Source organism: Silene latifolia, chromosome Y (assembly GCF_048544455.1).
Source record: "Silene latifolia isolate original U9 population chromosome Y, ASM4854445v1, whole genome shotgun sequence".
Classification (NCBI taxonomy): Eukaryota; Viridiplantae; Streptophyta; class Magnoliopsida; order Caryophyllales; family Caryophyllaceae; genus Silene; species Silene latifolia.
The window spans coordinates 116632687-116652246 of record NC_133538.1 but is presented as its reverse complement, the minus strand read 5'-3'; positions in this window follow the sequence as shown (position 1 = coordinate 116652246).

Here is a 19560-nt window from a genome sequence, read left to right as displayed (position 1 = left end):
TAAATTTATACGCATTGTTTCCTAATGATTTTGATGTACTTTGCTATGGCTTAATATTTTTAAATGTTTAGGATGTATTTTCTTCATGTACTTTTTTAATGTTTAGCATTTACTTTCTGGATACGTGTCCTTCATATCAATATGTCGGAATTTATACGAATTGTTTGCTAATGATTTTGATGTAGTTTGTTACTAATGTTTAGCATTTACTTTCTGGATACCTGTGCTTCATATTAATATGTCGGAATTTGTATACATTATTTCCTAATAATTTTGATGTTCTTTGCTATAGCTTAATATTTAGGATGTATTTTCTTCATGTACTTTCTTAATGTTTAGCATGTTCTTTATGGATATCTGTATTTTTAAAGGCTTTATGTTTCTGTCTAATATGTTTTTTTTTTCTTTTTATTTTTTAAAAAAACAACATTTAAAACTGAAGAACACAGATGTCACTATGGTTGTGCAAATCAGTCCTGATTCACCTACTGTTTGTCAACCTCCATCAAGATTCACCACAGACTCTTCTTCTGCTGAGATAATTGAAGTTTCTGACAGTCCTACAATAGGAGTAGTACATCATCCTAGCATTTGTCATACTTTACAAACAGTTGACAAAAAATATTCTTACATTGCGATAATTGATGTTGCCGATGACCCCTACAATAGACGAGATTGTTAATCGTCCTAGAGTTCGCCGCACTTCGTGTAGCATCTTAAAAAACTCCTCTTATCCTTTGTTGATTGATGTTCCTGACAGCCCCATTGAAGATGGGATTGTTGATCCATCTTGTAACCGCCACGAAAAACAGATTTGTGAGGGAAAAACATGACATTGTTAGGGCTACCTTAGGAACAAGTCAGAAGTGCCACCGATAGAAATTATTGCTCATTTAATGAAACACCAATTCAAACGTCATATCAAAAGACCGGGTTTTTAACAAACAACCCACTTCTCGCTAGCAAACACATAGCGGCTCTTCGTAAAGTGAGAAAATTAATTGCTGAAAGGAATAAGGATGCGCCTACAAATGCTGTTGTGTCATTCAGTTTAGGTGTGTTCCCAGAAGATGAGGACTCTTCATTTGTTTATGCAAAGACCGGAGCGTGGGTAAAAAAGAAAGAAATTGTCCCTGATCGTCCATCTTTATATCAAAAACAGGGAATCAATATCATTTTAGTCGAGTCCTTCCGTGAACCTCTCCTTGATGCTATTGACGACACGAATCCCTTCATACCTTTGACATCAATGCAATATCGGATTTCAAATTATGTGTTCACCGCCACGTCTCTGTGGATAACAGATTGGTAATTACATACGAGAAGATTTAATATTTTATATTCATTTACATAGTTCATCTTTACATATCTCCGCTAATCATAATTCTATTCTTTTTTTGTGCAAGAATACGTTATTTGAGTTCAAAAATAATGTCCTTGGTTGGGATCAACTGTTGTCATTAAAACCATATCACTATATCTCAAGCTTTGTCATAGATTCTTGGTCGGCATATCTAAACTACAAAGAAAAGGATGGGAATGCAACCAATCCCACACGATTCTTTTTTAGTACACTTACATATGTAAGTTTGTTCATTGTTTTCATGTGTTTCAGTTTACTATTTCCAACATTTTCACATTACTAAAATTTTATCTTCATTGTGCAGTTGTTATTAATGAAGAACACAGGTGCTTCTATTGATGATCATCGTTACAAACCTTTCAAGCGCCGCATCGAAGTAGAATTAAATGAGTTTGAGTGGATTGATCTTCCATCCATTAAACTAGTGAGTCCCTCACTTCATTTAGTAATTGAAATTAAATTCAGTATTACTGTAGTAGTCTATTTAAATAGAAGTCAGTGAATGTACTGTCAAAGTTTTCAAAATGTGTTATTACTTAACATGAAATTAACCTTTATTTGTCAGTGACCTTACAATTGTTTCTTTCCCTGATGCTAGTTCTTCTTCCCTATTGCACTTGAGAATCATTTTGTGTTGTACGTTTTTCGACCGCCAAGGAAATGTCTCATTATTCTTGACAACCGCATTAGAAGGGGGAGTGTCTTAGAAGAGTATGGTGATAGTGTACTTGAACTGGTAAATTTACATTCTCCTCAACTATGAATTATTATCGTTCACTTGCATTGGTAAATTCATGTATATTATGGTTCATCTCGTCTAATTTTTATTATTGTGTTACAGGGTGATGCTTTTGCAAGGTTTTTGGGTGAAAATCAATCAACTATGGAGAAAAGTAATATAGTAATGGGCATGGATCCTACAATAGCAATACTTCCATGGAGAAATAACAGAAATATTTTTGACTGTGGTATTTACACCATGAGGCACATGGAAACATTTATGGGAATAGCCACTTGGGACTGTGGACTGACCAAAATTGATGTGAGTTTTATATTTTAATTGTAACTTATTTAGAACAAATCAATGTTATTTTGTTGGTTATTAAATTCTAATTTCATGTTTTTTTTTTTTTTTTTGCAGATGAGATCGTTGACAATGCTGAGATTCAAGTACCTATGCACGCTACTAACATTTGAGCACAACAAACATCGTAATAAAGATTATTACACATGCATTAGCGTGTAACGACATTCACAAATAGTTCCTGAATATGATTTATTAGTTTTCTTTTGTACTTTTGATCTTTGGCGTATGTACATCGAAGTTGTACTGGATGTGCATTCACCCAAGGTACTTGTTATAATGTACATTCTATAATGATAAGTTGTCCATTTTAAGGAAAACAAATGTTCACCAAATTCAATGATGTTCTTGCTTTAATACGAGAATGTTCATTTTAAGGAAAACAAATTTACATCCTGTGTAACTTTCTTGCTTTAGGATCTCACAATTGATACAATTAATTTATATCGTGCGTGGTCATTTTAATACAAGAATGTTCATTTTAAGGAAAACAAAAAAATATACTCCGTATACACTAATAGCAATATTCGAAATTGAGTAAATATGTACAATTAGTACGTAGTATTTTAATTTAACTATTACTTCTATATCATATGTTGCACACAATTTTCCTACTTGCCCAAATAACCCCAACACACGTAAACCTAGGGTGGACCTAATAATACCCTATTATGGAAGTATAGCCAATTTATGTTCAATTATAAAACACACAATTAGGTGTAAATCTAAAATAGATAAAAGGAATACTTCTTTCAAACAATCTTTCCAAAGAAAATAGTTCTTTCAACTACGGAGTATTAGGTAACTTCTCCATAAATTTTGGTTATACTCCACCTTCGTTTTCAATACTTCTTCATTGCCAGGTAATCACGTTCATTTATAAATTGTCCTGAATTTCGTCCATTCTTTTGGTGTATTTCTTAGGTAATTATACTTGGTTGATTTAAATCATTGACAAAATCACCTGAAAATCACGCCTCTTTTGTTGGTTACATTTTCATCGTTTTCAGTTTAATTGGATGTTCATGTCAAGTTTAATGGGATGTTATTTATTGATTACAATTGTGTGAGATTTTACGTGTGTTGGGATAATTCGGGCAAGTACGAAAATTGTGTACAACATATGAAATACGAGTAATAGGTAAATAAAAATACTAATTGTGCAATTTACTCAATTTGAATATTGCACATGTTGTTCATCGTTTAATTAATAGTGTTTTTAAAGTTTACAGTATGATGTTCTAAATGCTATCGTCCAATGAACATTTTGGCATAACCATTTTAAAATGTCTACGAGCAAATCATGTCATTATTTTGCTTGGGATTGGTAACAAATTCTGAAGAGGAAGACATAAAACAATTCATTGCACATCATCTTGATGCAAAGAAGACAATGCTAGGATGGCTATTCAATGGGAAGGACGCCATAATTGCAGGGGTGGAGGATAACTATGCAAAAAACACAGTACTACAAGATGAAACTTACATGCTAAAAATCTTTCAAAAAGTTAATCAAGCTGACAAACATAACATGGAAGCAGTATGCAAGTGTTTGGGTAAGATGTTTATCTTACACAATGAGGAAGCCCGTTTAAGAGAGGAATATGAAAGCACATTACAGACAAGCATTTCATTTGGGGTTAGAACGACTACCAGGGATAATGTAGTGGTTTTCCGAAGGTGTCTTTGTTACTTGACAGACAATCTCTTAACAAGGAGGACATTGCAGCTATTTCAATATCATTTGGCACCCGAGTTAGAAAATCTTGTTGTTGTAGACAGTGAAGAAGAAGATTTTGACTCTATCCCAACGTCAATTTCCCGACCAGCGGTCGAACTTTCTTTTATTCTATTAAATCAAACCGAGTAATACTATATATAAACAGCTGAGGTACATTTGAGTATAAGTTTTATATTTACCTCATACCCCTTGTACCTACTATTGATTTTCAATGTCCATTCAGAATATAAGAATATAAGTACATTCTCTTATTTGTTAATGATATTTCATTATATTGACGTAGTACCTTTTGTAATTTTTGAATTTTCGATACATCATGAAAAGAATTGTCCCATCACTGTATTTACAATGTCCATTACGTGCATTAACAATGTACCATTTAAATTAAATAATATAAATTAATGCATCTAATAATTACACTCTCAGATGCAAGTTATAAAATAATTCAGGTGAAAAGACACCACTATTCATGATTATTTGCTTAAATGAGACATGTGTCAAATGGCAGTTGTAAACTAATGCATGTGAAAAGACGAATAATACTACACTCATAAATTGTAACTTCTCCTATTCTTATCCAAAGTAGTTTATATATAAAAGTCACTATAAATACTTACCTAAACTAGTGTGGTAATTACAAAATCAAAGGAATAATCATACAAACCGTCTTCACTGCCTTAAAAAGGTACTCTAATTTCTGTTTTCTTTTTTTTTTTGTTCTTATTATTTTTTCCCTTCAAAAGAAATGCATATCTTCATGTAAATAAGTATATCGAATATTATTGCAAGAATAATGCAGTAATGGAATTGTAATATGCTCTGGTAATTTATTTCATACAAATAAATGTTTCTATCTAATGTATTCCTGCCAATATCCATTGTCATGCCTTTAAAGGAACATTTATTTTATTGATAATGTTCATAGGAAATATTGTTGTGCACTTTGATATAGCATATATAAAAAATGTATTGAATGTTAATGACAGTAAACGACACAATACTATTTAATTAATATTACAAAAGCCATTCAAGACTGTTTCAAAATCAGTTTAAATATAAAACTCACTATAAATACTTGTCTAAACAAGTGTGCTAATTACAAAATCTATGGAATAATCATATAGAAAACGTCTTCACTCCCTTGAAAAGGTGATCTGGTTTATGTAATATAGTAGCCTATATAACATTCAGATTATTTCATTTATAAGTATTATTTGATTAATCAGTATGTTTTTTAATCTTGTGAAAAAAATATATACTATAGTCCCCAGATGAATTAAAAGTTGTTTCAGGTCTGAAAATCAAAGTGCATTTGTGGCTCGAACGTTTTGCCAAAATTAAGTATAGTAGATATTTCAATATGGCAACGTGCTTAATATTTGGAGGAGAAGATTATTTTACCTTTTGCTGTAATCTGTTTTCACAATAACATTGTTTGCTCTTTGCATGATTATACAATGTGAAAGCCCACGTTAATTTTTTTTACCCTACAGTATGGCCTTAAATATGGTTGAAGTTGGTCTTCCCATACTGCCTTAAGTTTATTGTCACTCTTTTTAAAATACGTTTATTTTTTGCCTGAACCAGAATATGAGTTCAGTTACCAATGTGGAAATAATGTCGGATATCGAGCAAAAACTCGCTAACGTTGAGTATGATCTCGCTGAAACGAAACGTGAAAGAGATTCACTGGATCAACATCTTAATGAGGTGCTTGGTAAAAACGAAGTATTAGAAGAACATCAGGAAGGGCTGTACGAGAAACTGGACATAGCTGAAATGAATGCAAAGTCACAACAACAGAGGCTGGACATTGCTGAAGCGCAGATGAAGTTTATCACGGCTGAAAGAGACAGCATAGCCCGACAATGTAACATTCCGTTTGATGTCTATGAGTGTCTTGGTATTGGATTTGATAGTTGATGATATTATGGAACTAGCAGCATTAGAGGATGGTAGTTGGTTATGTATGGAGTTGGTATCGTGAGAGATATATATGTGGTAGATACGGTATAGTGAGTCATGTTGTGGAAGTAAACATAGTTGGTGGAGTGGGTGTTAAGGGTTCATGTTCTATGTTCGGTCGAGTTCTTGAGTCCTTAGCTAAGTTGTTGTGTCTTGGTCGAGTCAGTATGGTTGTTTTTAGGTATGGGTTGAACTTCGGGGACTAAGTTCTTTTTAAGGAGGGAAGACTGTAATACTCCGTATTTATAAGTCTTGGGGTACTCTATCGAGTAGCCCTTACTCTGTCGAGTAAGAGCAAGTTGCGAAATAAAATAGTTTCTGACCTGTTGGGTACTCGATCGAGTAGCTAGGGCACTCGATCGAGTAAGGGGGTACTCGATCGAGTACCTCGGGTACTCGATCGAGTGTCCGGTTTTACGGGGAGTTTTCTCGGGTTTTGTTAATTATGCGATTAAGGTATTTAAGTTTCGTCGTCATTGTTTTAAATCACTTTTACAAAACCTAAATCCCTGTTTAAGAGAGAAAGCAACAAGTTCATCTTCCTAATCGCATTCTTAGCAATTCCCGGAGTTCAGACGGTCAGTTCTTGTCGTTGTTTATACCATTGAGTTCCTTGCGTCGAGAGTAAGATCTACGTATCCTTTTTATTGTCTTTCCTTTGTTTTGGTTAAACCCTAATTTAGAGATTTGGGGGTTTTATGTGTAGTATGTGATTTGGTAGCCCTTATGTGTTGTATGATAGGAGGAGGGTTCATAGAAGAGGCTTTTTGACTCAGCAGTAGAGACCGTCTGGTTGTGTGCATATCAGGTAGGATTTCCTACTCAGTATTAGTCCCATAATGGGATGATTGTTGATGTGTTGAGATTGATTGTTTGATATAGTAATTGATTGTGACGGCTGTGATTGTGATTGTGATTGATTGTTCTCTGGTTCTCGAGATGCGTTCTCGGCTGAGTGGAGTCACTTGCGGGAGTGGCTTCACGCCCTAGTTTCGCCCTTCGTGGAACCCGCCACGGAAGGGGATGTGCACATTAATGGGACAGGGTTATCGGTCGTACGATGAGCGGGGCTTAGGTGGGAACGGCTGCGGTCCCCCACTAGCAGGGCTGGTCCAGTGGATAGTCAGTATTGAGACGATGGGAGTTGGTGGTGTGTGTGTGTATGTGACAGTTCAGCTGTCTGTTTATCTTATTGTTGATATATGTATTGAATTGTGTGATTAGTACTGACCCCGTTTAAATGTTTTAAAAACTGTGGTGATCCATTCGGGGGTGGTGAGCGATTATTGCGGGTGTGATATGACGCGTATGGGATAGCCTGGGATGAGTCATCACGTGGCGCTTAGAAGTCTTCCGCCGTGTCGATTTAAGTCTAGTAGCTTTGATAGTTTTAGTCAGAGACCGTATGAGAACCTTGTAATTCCTTTTATTAGTTTTGGTTTTGGAACCTGTAATCACTTAATCTATAATTACTTTAAAAGTACGTTTCTTTATTGTCTTATGATATTCAGTTCCTCGGGCAACCGAGATGGTAGTATCCTTATACCTGAGTGGTCCTGGTAAGGCACTTGGAGTATGGGGGTGTTACAGACAACTTGATGCTAATAGACAAAAACAGTACACAGAGGCTGACATGAACCATCAGTTTCTCACCGGTGTCACAGCGGTACGAGAATCATATGCTCTTCTTGATGGTGAAAATACTATACCTTGGCCAGCAGTCGTGAAGGCTATGGAATTAATAGACGGTTATAAGAGACATCTAAAGGAGGACTTGCTGGAGGGTGAGAGCAGTGTTCATCCATCTGTTTGCAGTAAACGCAGAAAGCGTTAAAAACTTTGATGTTAATTTATGTATAATTATAATATGCGGTTAAGTTTAGAAACATATGCGTTTTCATTAAGTATTATTGTCAGAACATATTAGCAGTTTATTATGAATGTTTATTTGAATCTAAATTATTATCATCTACCTAAGCTTTAACTGTTTAGAATTGACCCTTTCTAATGTAAAGCCAGTTACAAGACTGATCAACTATAATGTACTTTCAACATTTTACAAATGTCCATATTACTATGTAACGATGTACCAAAGCTTTAACCCCGTATTTCTTTCAAAGATTATCCTCTTAAAATAAGGGAATGGGTTTTAGGTTGCACTAGGCACCACTGCCCGCCTAATCCAACCATAAATCCTTCACCGTCCCGTTTTAGGATACTCAGCCCCCTAATTTTAATCCCGTCCCCCAAAAGGGTTCACTCGTCCCCTCTAGGGTGTCTTTTTGTCTTGCCGCCTTCGAATGATAAGCAAGGGAAAGGGTTTGGGGTTTGATTAGGGGATCCGCGGTAGCGGTCCGCCTAATCAAATCCTAAACCCTTTCCCGTCCCGTTTTAGGATACCCGGCCCCCCAAAAAAGGGTTCACTCGTCCCCTCTAGGATGTCTTTTTGTCTTGCCGCCTTCGAATGAGAAGCAAGGGAAAGGTTTTAGGGTTTGATTAGGGGGATCCGCGGTAGCGGTCCGCCTAATCAAACCCTAAACTCTTTCCCGTCCCGTTTTAGGATACCCGGCCCCCCAAAAAAGGGTTCACTCGTCCTCTCTAGGGTGTCTTTTTGTCTTGCCGCCTTCGAATGAGAAGCAAGGGAAAGGGTTTAGGGTTTGATTAGGGGGATATGCGGTAGCGGTCCGCCTCATCAAACCCTAAACCCTTTCCCGTCCCGTTTTAGGATACCCGGCCCCCGAAAAAAGGGTTCACTCGTCCCCTCTAGGGTGTCTTTATGTCTTGCCGCCTTCGAATAAGAAGCAAGGGAAAGGGTTTAGGGTTTGATTAGGGGGATCCGCGGTAGCGGTCCGCCTAATCAAACCCTAAACCCTTTCCCGTCCCGTTTTAGGATACCCGGTCCCCCCAAAAAGGGTTCACTCGTCCCGTCTAGGGTGTCTTTTTGTCTTCCCGCCTTCGAATGAGAAGCAAGGGAAAGGGTTTAGGGTTTGATTAGGGGGATCCGCGGTAGTGGTCCGCCTAATCAAACCCTAAACCCTTTCCCGTCCCGTTTTAGGATACCCGGCCCCTCAAAAAAGGGTTCACTCGTCCCCTCTAGGATGTCTTTTTGTCTTGCCGCCTTCGAATAAGATGCAAGGGAAAGGGTTTAGGGTTTGATTAGGGGGATCCGCGGTAGCGGTCCGCCTAATAAAACCCTCAACCCTTTCCCGTCCCGTTTTAGGATACCCGACCCCCCAAAAAAGGGTTCACTCGTCCCCTCTAGGGTGTCTTTTTGTCTTGCCGCCTTCGAATGAGAAGCAAGGGAAAGGGTTTAGGGTTTGATTAGGGGGATCCGCGGTAGCGGTCCACCTAATCAAACCCTAAACCCTTTCCCGTCCCGTTCCCCCCGCCCCTGTTATACTAAAAAAAAAAAAAAAAAAAAGGTTTACTTGGTCCGTCGGGTGTCGTTTTTTTTTTTTTTAAAATAAAATATGTTGACGTGGGGGTTGAATCCCCCCCGGGTCCATGCATTCTCGCACCAACACATGGAGCATGTAAGCCACCCTTTTCGGGGACTGCAGTGGCCAAGCTTCAAGGTAACTAACTAACTATTTTAGGGTATTAAATGTATTTATCATTTCCTTTATTTTTTAACAGTTACATTACAATAGTAACTAACTACCTACAAGAAAAAAGAAATGGAGTAAAAAAATAAAAGTAGTAACCAGTTTTTAGCTCAGTCGTTTTACATTACCAGTGTAGACGTTGTCATAGGAGAATTGTTCAACAGCGGTATAATTTTGAAGTTACGCCCAATTTCCTCCGTTATACTAAGGTATTTTCTTTTCAATTTCGTTTTTTCTCTATCATAACTTAATATAATGTTTAATTTGGATCACTTAATTGTTCAATAGCAGTATAATTTTGATGTTTTGATTTCGATATTTATCTTTGCTTATCTTTGTTAAAAATTAATTCGGATTAATGTGCATGAATTATTTTTTCTACCTTTAGAAACACATTCGCATTGTTCTTCCCCAATTTTATATCTCTGAAGTATTCTTTTAACATTTACTTTCTAGTTTCTGTTAATTTTGAATTTTTAATTGAAGAAAATAATATATTGTTCATACAGCTTTAAATTAATGTGCGTATTGTTTTTAATATAGAAATCTTTCTGAATCATCTAAAAGTACATTATCTTTATGACTAATGTACATTTTCTAAAATTAGGTAACTGGTGATTATTTCTACATGTCAATTTTATATTTTCAATTGAATGTAATAATATAATACATTCAGTTTAAAATAATATGCCGTTTGTTTTTAATATAGGAACTGTTCTGAAATATGTAAAGAACATTATATTTGTTATTAATGTACATTTTGTAAAATTAGGTAACTGATGATTATCTCTAATTGTGAATTTTTGGGTTTTTAATTGAAGGTAATAATATAATGGACATTCAGCTTAAATTAATGTGCCGTTTGTTATTAATATAGAAATTGTTCTGAATCATCTAAAAGAACATTATATTTGCGATTAATGTACATTTCGTAAAATTAGGTAACTGATGATTATCTCAGACTTGTTTCGTAATTTCATTTTATTATTACAGACTATGGAGCAGGAAGATAAAAATTCTGAAAAGCGGAGAAAAGTTACTTTTATTTTTTCACCAACTGAAAGTTCCACTGATGGTAAAAATAAGTGTGCTCCATTTACAAGAAAGCGTAAATCAGCTACTATTAACAGTAAATCTAAGTCTATAAAATCTTTCGCAAAGAAGATAAATGAAGAAAGTGACGATGATCTTATAGTTAAGAAACAAATTGTTTGTTAATAAACAAATTGTTACCGCAAAGAAAGAAAGTCCTCAAAAGGGTAAAGTAAGTAATAAGATGGTATTGGGTTCCAAGTGTAAGCGGAAGTTTGATTTCTCTTCGTTTAAAAGTGCATATACGAGAATGTCTCCTACAGGAGTAGTTGAGGTAGTTGAACGTTTGTCATACGAACAAAGTGGTGCGCTAGAAGAGATTAGATTTAGTGGGCTGTTTTGGTTAAGAGTTCGTTCCATTCCTTTAAAGCTTGGGCTTGGTTAATTAAGCAAAGATAACCCATACCAAAACTCAGATCGATCTTCTTGATGGTGAGAAGTTGTACTTGAAGGTTTCTGATGTAAGATCAACATTTGGATTTCCAATAGGCCCTAAAACAGTTGAATTATCCAAAACTCATACTGAATCAGAAGAGTTTCAAGAGTTTTATGGCAAATGGAAGCAAAAATTTGGTATATAAGATGGACAAGTTCCACTCAAAACGCTTGAGAATTGGTTGATAAATCATGATCATGGTGGTGATGAATTCAAGGTTAACTTTGTTGTGTTTGCTGTTTCTTTGCTAATGAGAAACACGCAAAAGCCTTTGGTTAATCATCATGTTTTAAAATCGTTGATGAATGTTGATGAAATCAAAGATTACAATTGGTGTTCCTTTTTGTTAAAAAGTTTGCAAGAAAGCAAGATTGAGTGGGTGGAAAAGGAGACTCACTTCAAGGGCCAACGTTGTTTTTGGAGGTAAAAAAGTCCCAAAAAATATATTTGAAGTTCATAAATTAATTTAACATTGGAAGGTACGTTTTCATTCTCTTGTAATTAATTTTTTTTTTTTTTTTTTTTGCAGCTTATCTATGTTGATCGCGTTGTTCATGTGGAACGAAAAGTTGAAAGAGATTATTATACGTTGGTAGGTTGGACTAGTAGTTTGTTAACATCGAGAGAGAAGGATGAGATGAAAAGCGGTATGTTTGGAAATGGTAAGTTGGAAGCACCAATGGAGGAGGTGGTTGACAATACAGTGTCGAACTGTCTATCAAACAAAGGACTACACGGAGGAGTATATTCTTGATCTTGCTAAATGTATAACTAGTTTAGCTCAGAACATATCATCTCTTAAGGCTAAGTTAGAAAAGGAGCATCAATAATTAAGGAGAACAGACTGCTTTCGTAAGCTCGTGATCATGCATTTAGTTTACTCAATTTGTCAAATGAGCAAAGCTCCGCTGATAGTGAATGTTCTGTTGGTATTAATGTTCTTTGATATTCCGGATCTGTTCTATTGCTTGAGATTGATGTTAGTAATCATCCGTTGGTTGTTGAAGCTTTGAATAATGTAAACATAACTTTAAAAAATAGTATTCAGGTTGAAAGCATGTCATTGAAGAGGCCGATTTTTTATACATACAAAAAGGTAAATATGTTGATCATATTTTTTGTTATATTATGTTAACTTGGTGCTTAAGTGTATTGTTCTTTAATTTGATACATTTCAACTATTCCAGAAGCCTTGTGCATTGAGAAAAGAAGGTGAATTAGTTGACAATGGGAATGAAGATAACAAGGAAGGGGTGTCAAAAGGAGAGTCAGAAGAAAACAAAGTTGAATCAGTTGAGGTTGAAAATGGGAATGAAGACAACAAGAAAGAGGTGTCAAAAGGGGAGTGTGACAACAAGAAAGAGGTGTCAGAAGGGGAGTGTGAAAATGGGAATGTTAAAAACAAGAAAGATGATGACAAAAATGTACGAAATAATTCGAAGCATCTTTATGTTGACAGTGGCGTGGAGAATGAGGAAGAAGCCAATACGGATAATCTTATAAATACCCTTGTATATAGCATGTTATCTGAAGATTATAGTGAAGAACCCAAGGCAACCAATCCCAATCCAAGCTTAGATATTAGTACTGAACTTGATTTACTAAGAGGAGACACTGACCCATGTACAGAGCCATCTAAGTTTCAAAGATCGTACATCGACTACGTCTACTACACCAAGGGAAAAGGCACTGTTCTTGCTAGGTATATTTTATTCTACTCATTATGTTTCTTTTATTTAATCATTCTGTACATTTCGTTTGCGTATTATGTTCATTATTAATAAAGATAATGTACATATGTGTAATTAACTGACTTGTTTTGTGTAACGTCTGAACCAGTGAGAAGCTCTTTGAGTTTAAGAATGTCGTGGGTACCCGATATCTTTTTGCATCTCTAAAACCACCTCGGTATATAGCAGATGATGTGGTTGATTGTTAGTCAGCTTACTTGAATTTCAATGAACTTGAAAGAAAATCTTCAGCACCACGTCGATTCTTTGCTTCAACCCTCGTATTTGTATGTAAAATTTTATTTCATTCTATATTACAATAATTTTATGTTATACAAGTGTATATTAATAGAACAATATTATGTTCTGTGTGTGCAGCAAGCATTTCAAGGGCAAAGGAAAGAATTCAAATTTGAAAGAGAATTGGAAGTATTCAAGAGGCATTTTAGAAATGAGTTAAATCATGCTGGGATTATTGATGTGACAAAAGTTGATATGGTTAGCTCAAACAATATATATAGTCAATACAAAGTGTTTTCTGCTGCTAATTTTATGTCTGTTGTATCTTATAATCATTTCCTATATAAAACAGTTTTTTCCCAATAATATCGGACAAGCATTTTTACCTGTTCGTATTCAATATGGAGAAGAACAAGTTTGTCATTCTTGATAATCAACAGCATGATGAAACCCCAAAAACTCGTTATGGAAACAAACCTTGGAATATGGTAATTGTTCAGTTGCCTTTCATTGGTTATTTTTTCTTTTACAATTTTATATTTTTTGCATGGTCTCTCTATATAGTTTGATCTGAATTTTTCCATGTAGCGTAATGCTTTGGCAGAATATTTCAATGACATTGGTGATTTGAAGGAAAGAGTAAGAGCAATGGAGCCCGCTGTATTGAAAATGCCTTGGAGAAACCATCAAAATGTTGTTGACTGTGGTATTTACACAATGAAACACATGGAAACGTACAAGGGGGTCGTGATTGGACTTGTGGGTTGACAAAAAACAACGTAAGTTTCTAAACAATTTATATCCAATAATTGTAAATGTACTTTTGGTTTAATTAAATGATCTTTCTTAAAGTATTAAAAGCACATTCTTGTTTACAACTTACCTATCTTAAAGATATTTTAACTTTTGTAGATGGATGGACTTCGAATATTGAGAATCAAATATCTTTGGACTTTGGTTTCATCCAAGTGCAACATTGTTTGTGATGACGTTTTAACAAAGGTGAAGCAGTATCAAGAGAAGCCCTTCCCAAAGAAACTGAATTCGTCTGATGAAGAATTCTACGAGGGTGATGAGACTGTTGGGGATGAGAAGATAGAAGATGGGGTAGTTAGAAAGAAAGAGAAGAGTACCGATGATATTGGTGTCCCTGACAACAATGAGACTGTTAGGGTTAAGAAGAGAAGAATGGAGGTAGGTTGTACAGAAGGGAATATTATACCAAATGGCTATGATGCTTCTGAGAAGAATGAGAACATGACAGATGTAAGTAATACAAACGACAAGAATATAAATGATCATAATCGGTTTGAGTGGTGACACTTTACCAAGGGCGAAGTCATCAACAATGAAAATGTTCATGAACATGAAAGAAGTCAACCGAGTCTCGAGCATCCTTGCAAATCGTAATTTACTAAGCACAGATACATGCATTATTACTCCTCTTACTGAGTTTCAGAATTGCATTGCTGATTATGTGTCGTATAGTAGAAGAAAACATACCGATTTAGCCAGGTATATATATATATATATATCTCTACTAATGTACAATATTTAAATTTAAAATGTCATTTATCCTGTTTTGAGTTAACACTGGTAGTCCTGAACCAGGGAACTTCTTGTGCATGTGGGTGAAATTTCTCTTCGGCGTATTGAAATGGCAACGCTACGACAATCTAAATATTTAACGAGTGATGTGATCGATTGTTGGGCAAAACTTTTGAATGCCAAGGAATCTAGAAGAAACTCTTCCGAGCCTTCTCGATTTTTTTTCACCACAGCTGTGTCTGTAAGTCAAATATTTATATAAACTTATTTCAACAAGTAAATTTTGTAATGTTTTTTCTCTTGACTAACATCAAAAACTTTACTTGTCTTGCATACAGATGATGCTTCATGGAGAACTGGACACTGTTGAAAATTTTATCGTGATTAAGGATATAATGAAAGAAGAGTTTAACCAATTCTCGGTTAACCCAGATAGAATTGATTTAGTTAGCATTGACAATATACACTCTTTCTGCATGTTATATTTAATTTGCTTGTTACCTAATTAAATCTTTTAAAATCTACAGTTCTTCTTCCCAGTTATATATAAAAGGCATTACAATTTACTAGTCATTGACAGCAACAAGTATAAGTTCATCATCATTGATAATGTGCATCGTGAAGGAAAACCAGAAGAATTTTTCCACAATAGACCACTGTCTTTTGTAAGATTCTATGCTCTCTTTTGCTTAACAGCACTACATACTGTTCTTATTCATTATTGTGAATGTACAATGACTTTACATAGAGTGTACCTTCCCCAAAAATTTTGTGTCTGTCTTAATTTTCTAATTTTTGTGATATTGTACCTCATAATTATTAGTGTCCTAATGTTTTCTTGCACCCCTTCTCCGCCAGCGTAATGTTCTAGCAGAATACTTGAAAGACGTCGGTGTTTCAAAGGTAAAAGTTGATCGCATTAAAAAAACTGCAGCCTATTCTTGCAAAGATGAAGTGGAGAAACAACACTAACAAGACTGATTGTGGTGTTTACGTTATGAGACATATGGAGACATTTAAGGGTAATCTAAATTGGACCTGTGGGCTTAAAAAAGGCGATGTTAGTTTCAGAAGTAATATAATTATTTTTAATACATAATTCAGTACACATTTGTACATGTTCTAATCCCTTGTTTTCTTTATTTTGCTAGGATGCTCCCCTACGATTCTCATGGAAGAAATACATTTCATATATGATTTCAACAGAAGGCAATGTATGTTTTGATTCTGTACTAAAGAAGGCAATGGATTTCCGTTCAAACCCACTGCCATGGGAAGAATATGATGATGAAGACGAGGAAGATGCTGAATTGAAGCCGTAAAAACTTTTTTTAGTTTCGTTTGTGACATGTGTGTGAGTAATGTAACATATATTGAGGAAGTTGCGAGTCGTACAACCTGAAGTTTGAAAAAATTTAATTCAAGAAAGTGTTATATTCCGGAAACAAATTTCAATTAAGTTTATTCTGTTCTTGATGAACAACAATAATGTTTATTGTGCAAAACGTCTTAAAATTATTGTACTCTGGGAAAACAATTCCAATTAAGTTGATGTTGTCCCTGCAGAAAAACAATAATGAACCTTTAATACAAATGTAATATACATTGGCTATAAGAGTAATGTACTTTGGCTATTAGAGTAATGTACATACAAGCCTTTAAGAATGTTCCTTGCAGAACAACAATAATGAACCTTTAATACAAATGTAATATACTTTGGCTATAAGAGTAATGTACATACAAGCCTTTAAGAATGTTCCTTGCAGAACAACAATAATGAACCTTTAATACAAATGTAATATACTTTGGCTATAAGAGTAATGTACATACAAACATTTAAGAATGTTCCTTGCAGAACAACAATAATGATCCTTTAATAAAAATGTAATATACTTTCCCTATAAGAGTAATGTACTTTGGCAGTATAATCGAATTGTGCATACAAGCCTTTAAGAATGTTCTCGTAGTGTATATTATGGATGTCTATCATTGAATCAAAAATTTGCACCTTCCACTTCGTTATCAGATTCATCTTCTTCATCGTCGTCCTCCACATCATCAGATTCATCTCCTTCATCGTCGTCATCTTCATGGTAGTATTTGGTGAATATGCATCAAAATGTAAATTAAATATCAGATTTTATAAGGAGAAAATGGCCAAAATGAACAACTAAATTGATAATAGATTTAATGTTAACCAAATATACATTCTTTGAAATTCTCATCAGTGCCTTTAGAACAACCATAATGTTCATTGCACAAAAAGCTTATGTGCCTCCATATAAGATTGATGATTTTGGAAGGTAAACACTATGCGCTATGGTTGTATAATTTAATAATTATTGAACATTAATGTAATATGCTTTAACAAGAAACCAAATTATACATAATTCGGATGGTTTGTTTCTTTGCAAGTCCTAGAGTTGTGTCCTTGCCGGCCACATGTTTTGCAGTACCTCTTCTCTTTTCCTCTCTTCTTTAGGGCTTTTAACATTTGTGATTCAATTCTCTTGCCCTTGGTCCTACCCTTGTTTTTAGATTTTTTAGGAACATGAATCACCAACTTCTCCAGATTTATTCACGACGTACTTTTCTATTTCTTTCATCTTGTCTTTCTTTTTTTTGGTACACTTCGTTACTAATCATATCCAATCTAATATCTCTCAGTTTTTCAATCAAAAGCTTCGTGTCGTTATCATCACACTCGCCTACGCCGACACAAGAATAAACCTCTTGCCACCAAGACTCAAACTTTTCCGGTCGGAAAACTTTTGAGAGACATCTATCAGTTTGCCATCTTTGTCAAAGACAGGCTTACTCATTGCAGCTTTTGTCCATCATTGCGTTATGTATTATTCGGTATTTTAAGAAAATCTTGGTTGTGTAGAATCCAAAGGCGAGTGCTCGCACAACAAGCCCATTCTCTCGAAACATAGAACAGAACAAGTAATCTCCATGTTATCTGGTGAATATGCTACGTTCCATGACTTATTTGGCATCTGCAAGTCTGTTAGAATATATATTTTTGTCTTATCAATCTTCTCCACATCTTTAAAACGGCAATCAGATAAAGATGCAACCAATTCTGTTTGGAAGTCTTTGAAAATGTTGTGCGAGTACATTTCAGAAGCATGGACTTCAAGGTTTGACTTTGTTTTCCGTGGGATTTCAGAGTGTTTGTTGTCACTGTTCAATTTGGACTGCTTGTGTCTTTGTGCTTCCAAGGCACTCTCATAGCATACCCAAAACTCAACAAGGGTCAAATGAGGTGTGAGGAACCTGTCAAAGAAACTGTTTTCACTCTCAGACCTAGAAGTAACCTCATCAAGCCGGACATTGAAACATCTTTAAAGTAGGCGGGGATCCACTGTTCCCCGAGATCGTACAAATCTGAAAACCACTCGTGTTCTACAAGTTGATAATCAGTCATTATCTTCCCCCATTGTCCTTCGAATTCATCAGGCTCAAGTTGGTTGTTCCAAACACACCTATTAAGCCTGGTCTTAAAATCCTCATCTTGAAATAGTTGATAACTGACTTTCTCTCTTAGTTTCTTCATTATGTGCCACATGCACAGTCTGTGTGTTGACTCCTTAAACACTTAGGGACCACCGACTTCATTGATTTGTCCCGATCAAGTAATTATAATTCTCGGTTGGCACCCGCCCATTGCTTCCAAAAATGTCTTGAACGGCCATGTATAACACGCAATACTTTCATCACCTATCAACCCAGCTCCAAACGTTATGCACCTTTTGTGGTGATCAACTCCTGTGAAAGGCACAAACACCATTCGTACTTGTTTGTTCCATATGTAGCATCTCACGATAAAACCTCACCGAACAAAGATGTAGTTCTTTATGCAGATCGGATCCGCCCAAAACACTCAAGCCAGTGCACTTGTTTTCATCTACTATAAAATCAAAGTAAAATGAACTCGCATGTGTCTTTTCTCCCTATAAGATTTTCAACAAACATTTGTGCATCAAAATTACCAATGTAGGTTTTTATGTCCCTGACAAAGTTTTTGAAATCAACCTCGGTAGCCCCAATGTTGTTGTAACCTCCCACATGCCTCCTTCCAACCTCTATAGGTTTTCACACCACCTAGTTTTAGCACCTTTACCTTTGTGACAAATTGCTTCTGTACCTCTGTCATTTTTCGGTTTCCTTTCAAGAATATTGTAGATTCAAAGGGAAGCAAGTGGATAGTTATGCGCTTCATCGAACTGCGGTAACAATATAAGTTCCATTTTCTTGGTATTTAAACTGCACTAATGCACGACAGTCAATTCTTGTAATCGGCCTCACATGGCTTATGTCTGTCACATCAGATTCTGCATCATTCTCAGCAGTATTGGTATCAGTATCAGTCCTCTTCCTTTTCCTACTTTCCTTTACACCTTGCCTATTGCAGACAACATTCCTTAATGCAAAACTGTTTGGTAACTCATTGCCTTCAATCCTTTTTGTTGTTGCAAGTCTTGGCGTAAACCCACAGATTGTACAATATTCTTTGTAGAATAACTCTGCTGATTCTAGCGTTTCGAATACTTGTCCTACTTTAGGTTTCTTTTCCTCTGGACAGAATGGAATGTACTGGAGTGCATTTAATATTTCAATTATTGTCCTTGGTGTTTTAAAGCTGTTATTTGTAGAAGAAGACGTAGTTGCATCACTTGTACTCATTGTCTGGTTCAACACTAGTTAAGTAAGTAATTATATTAAATATTATTGAATCAATAATGCAGTAATC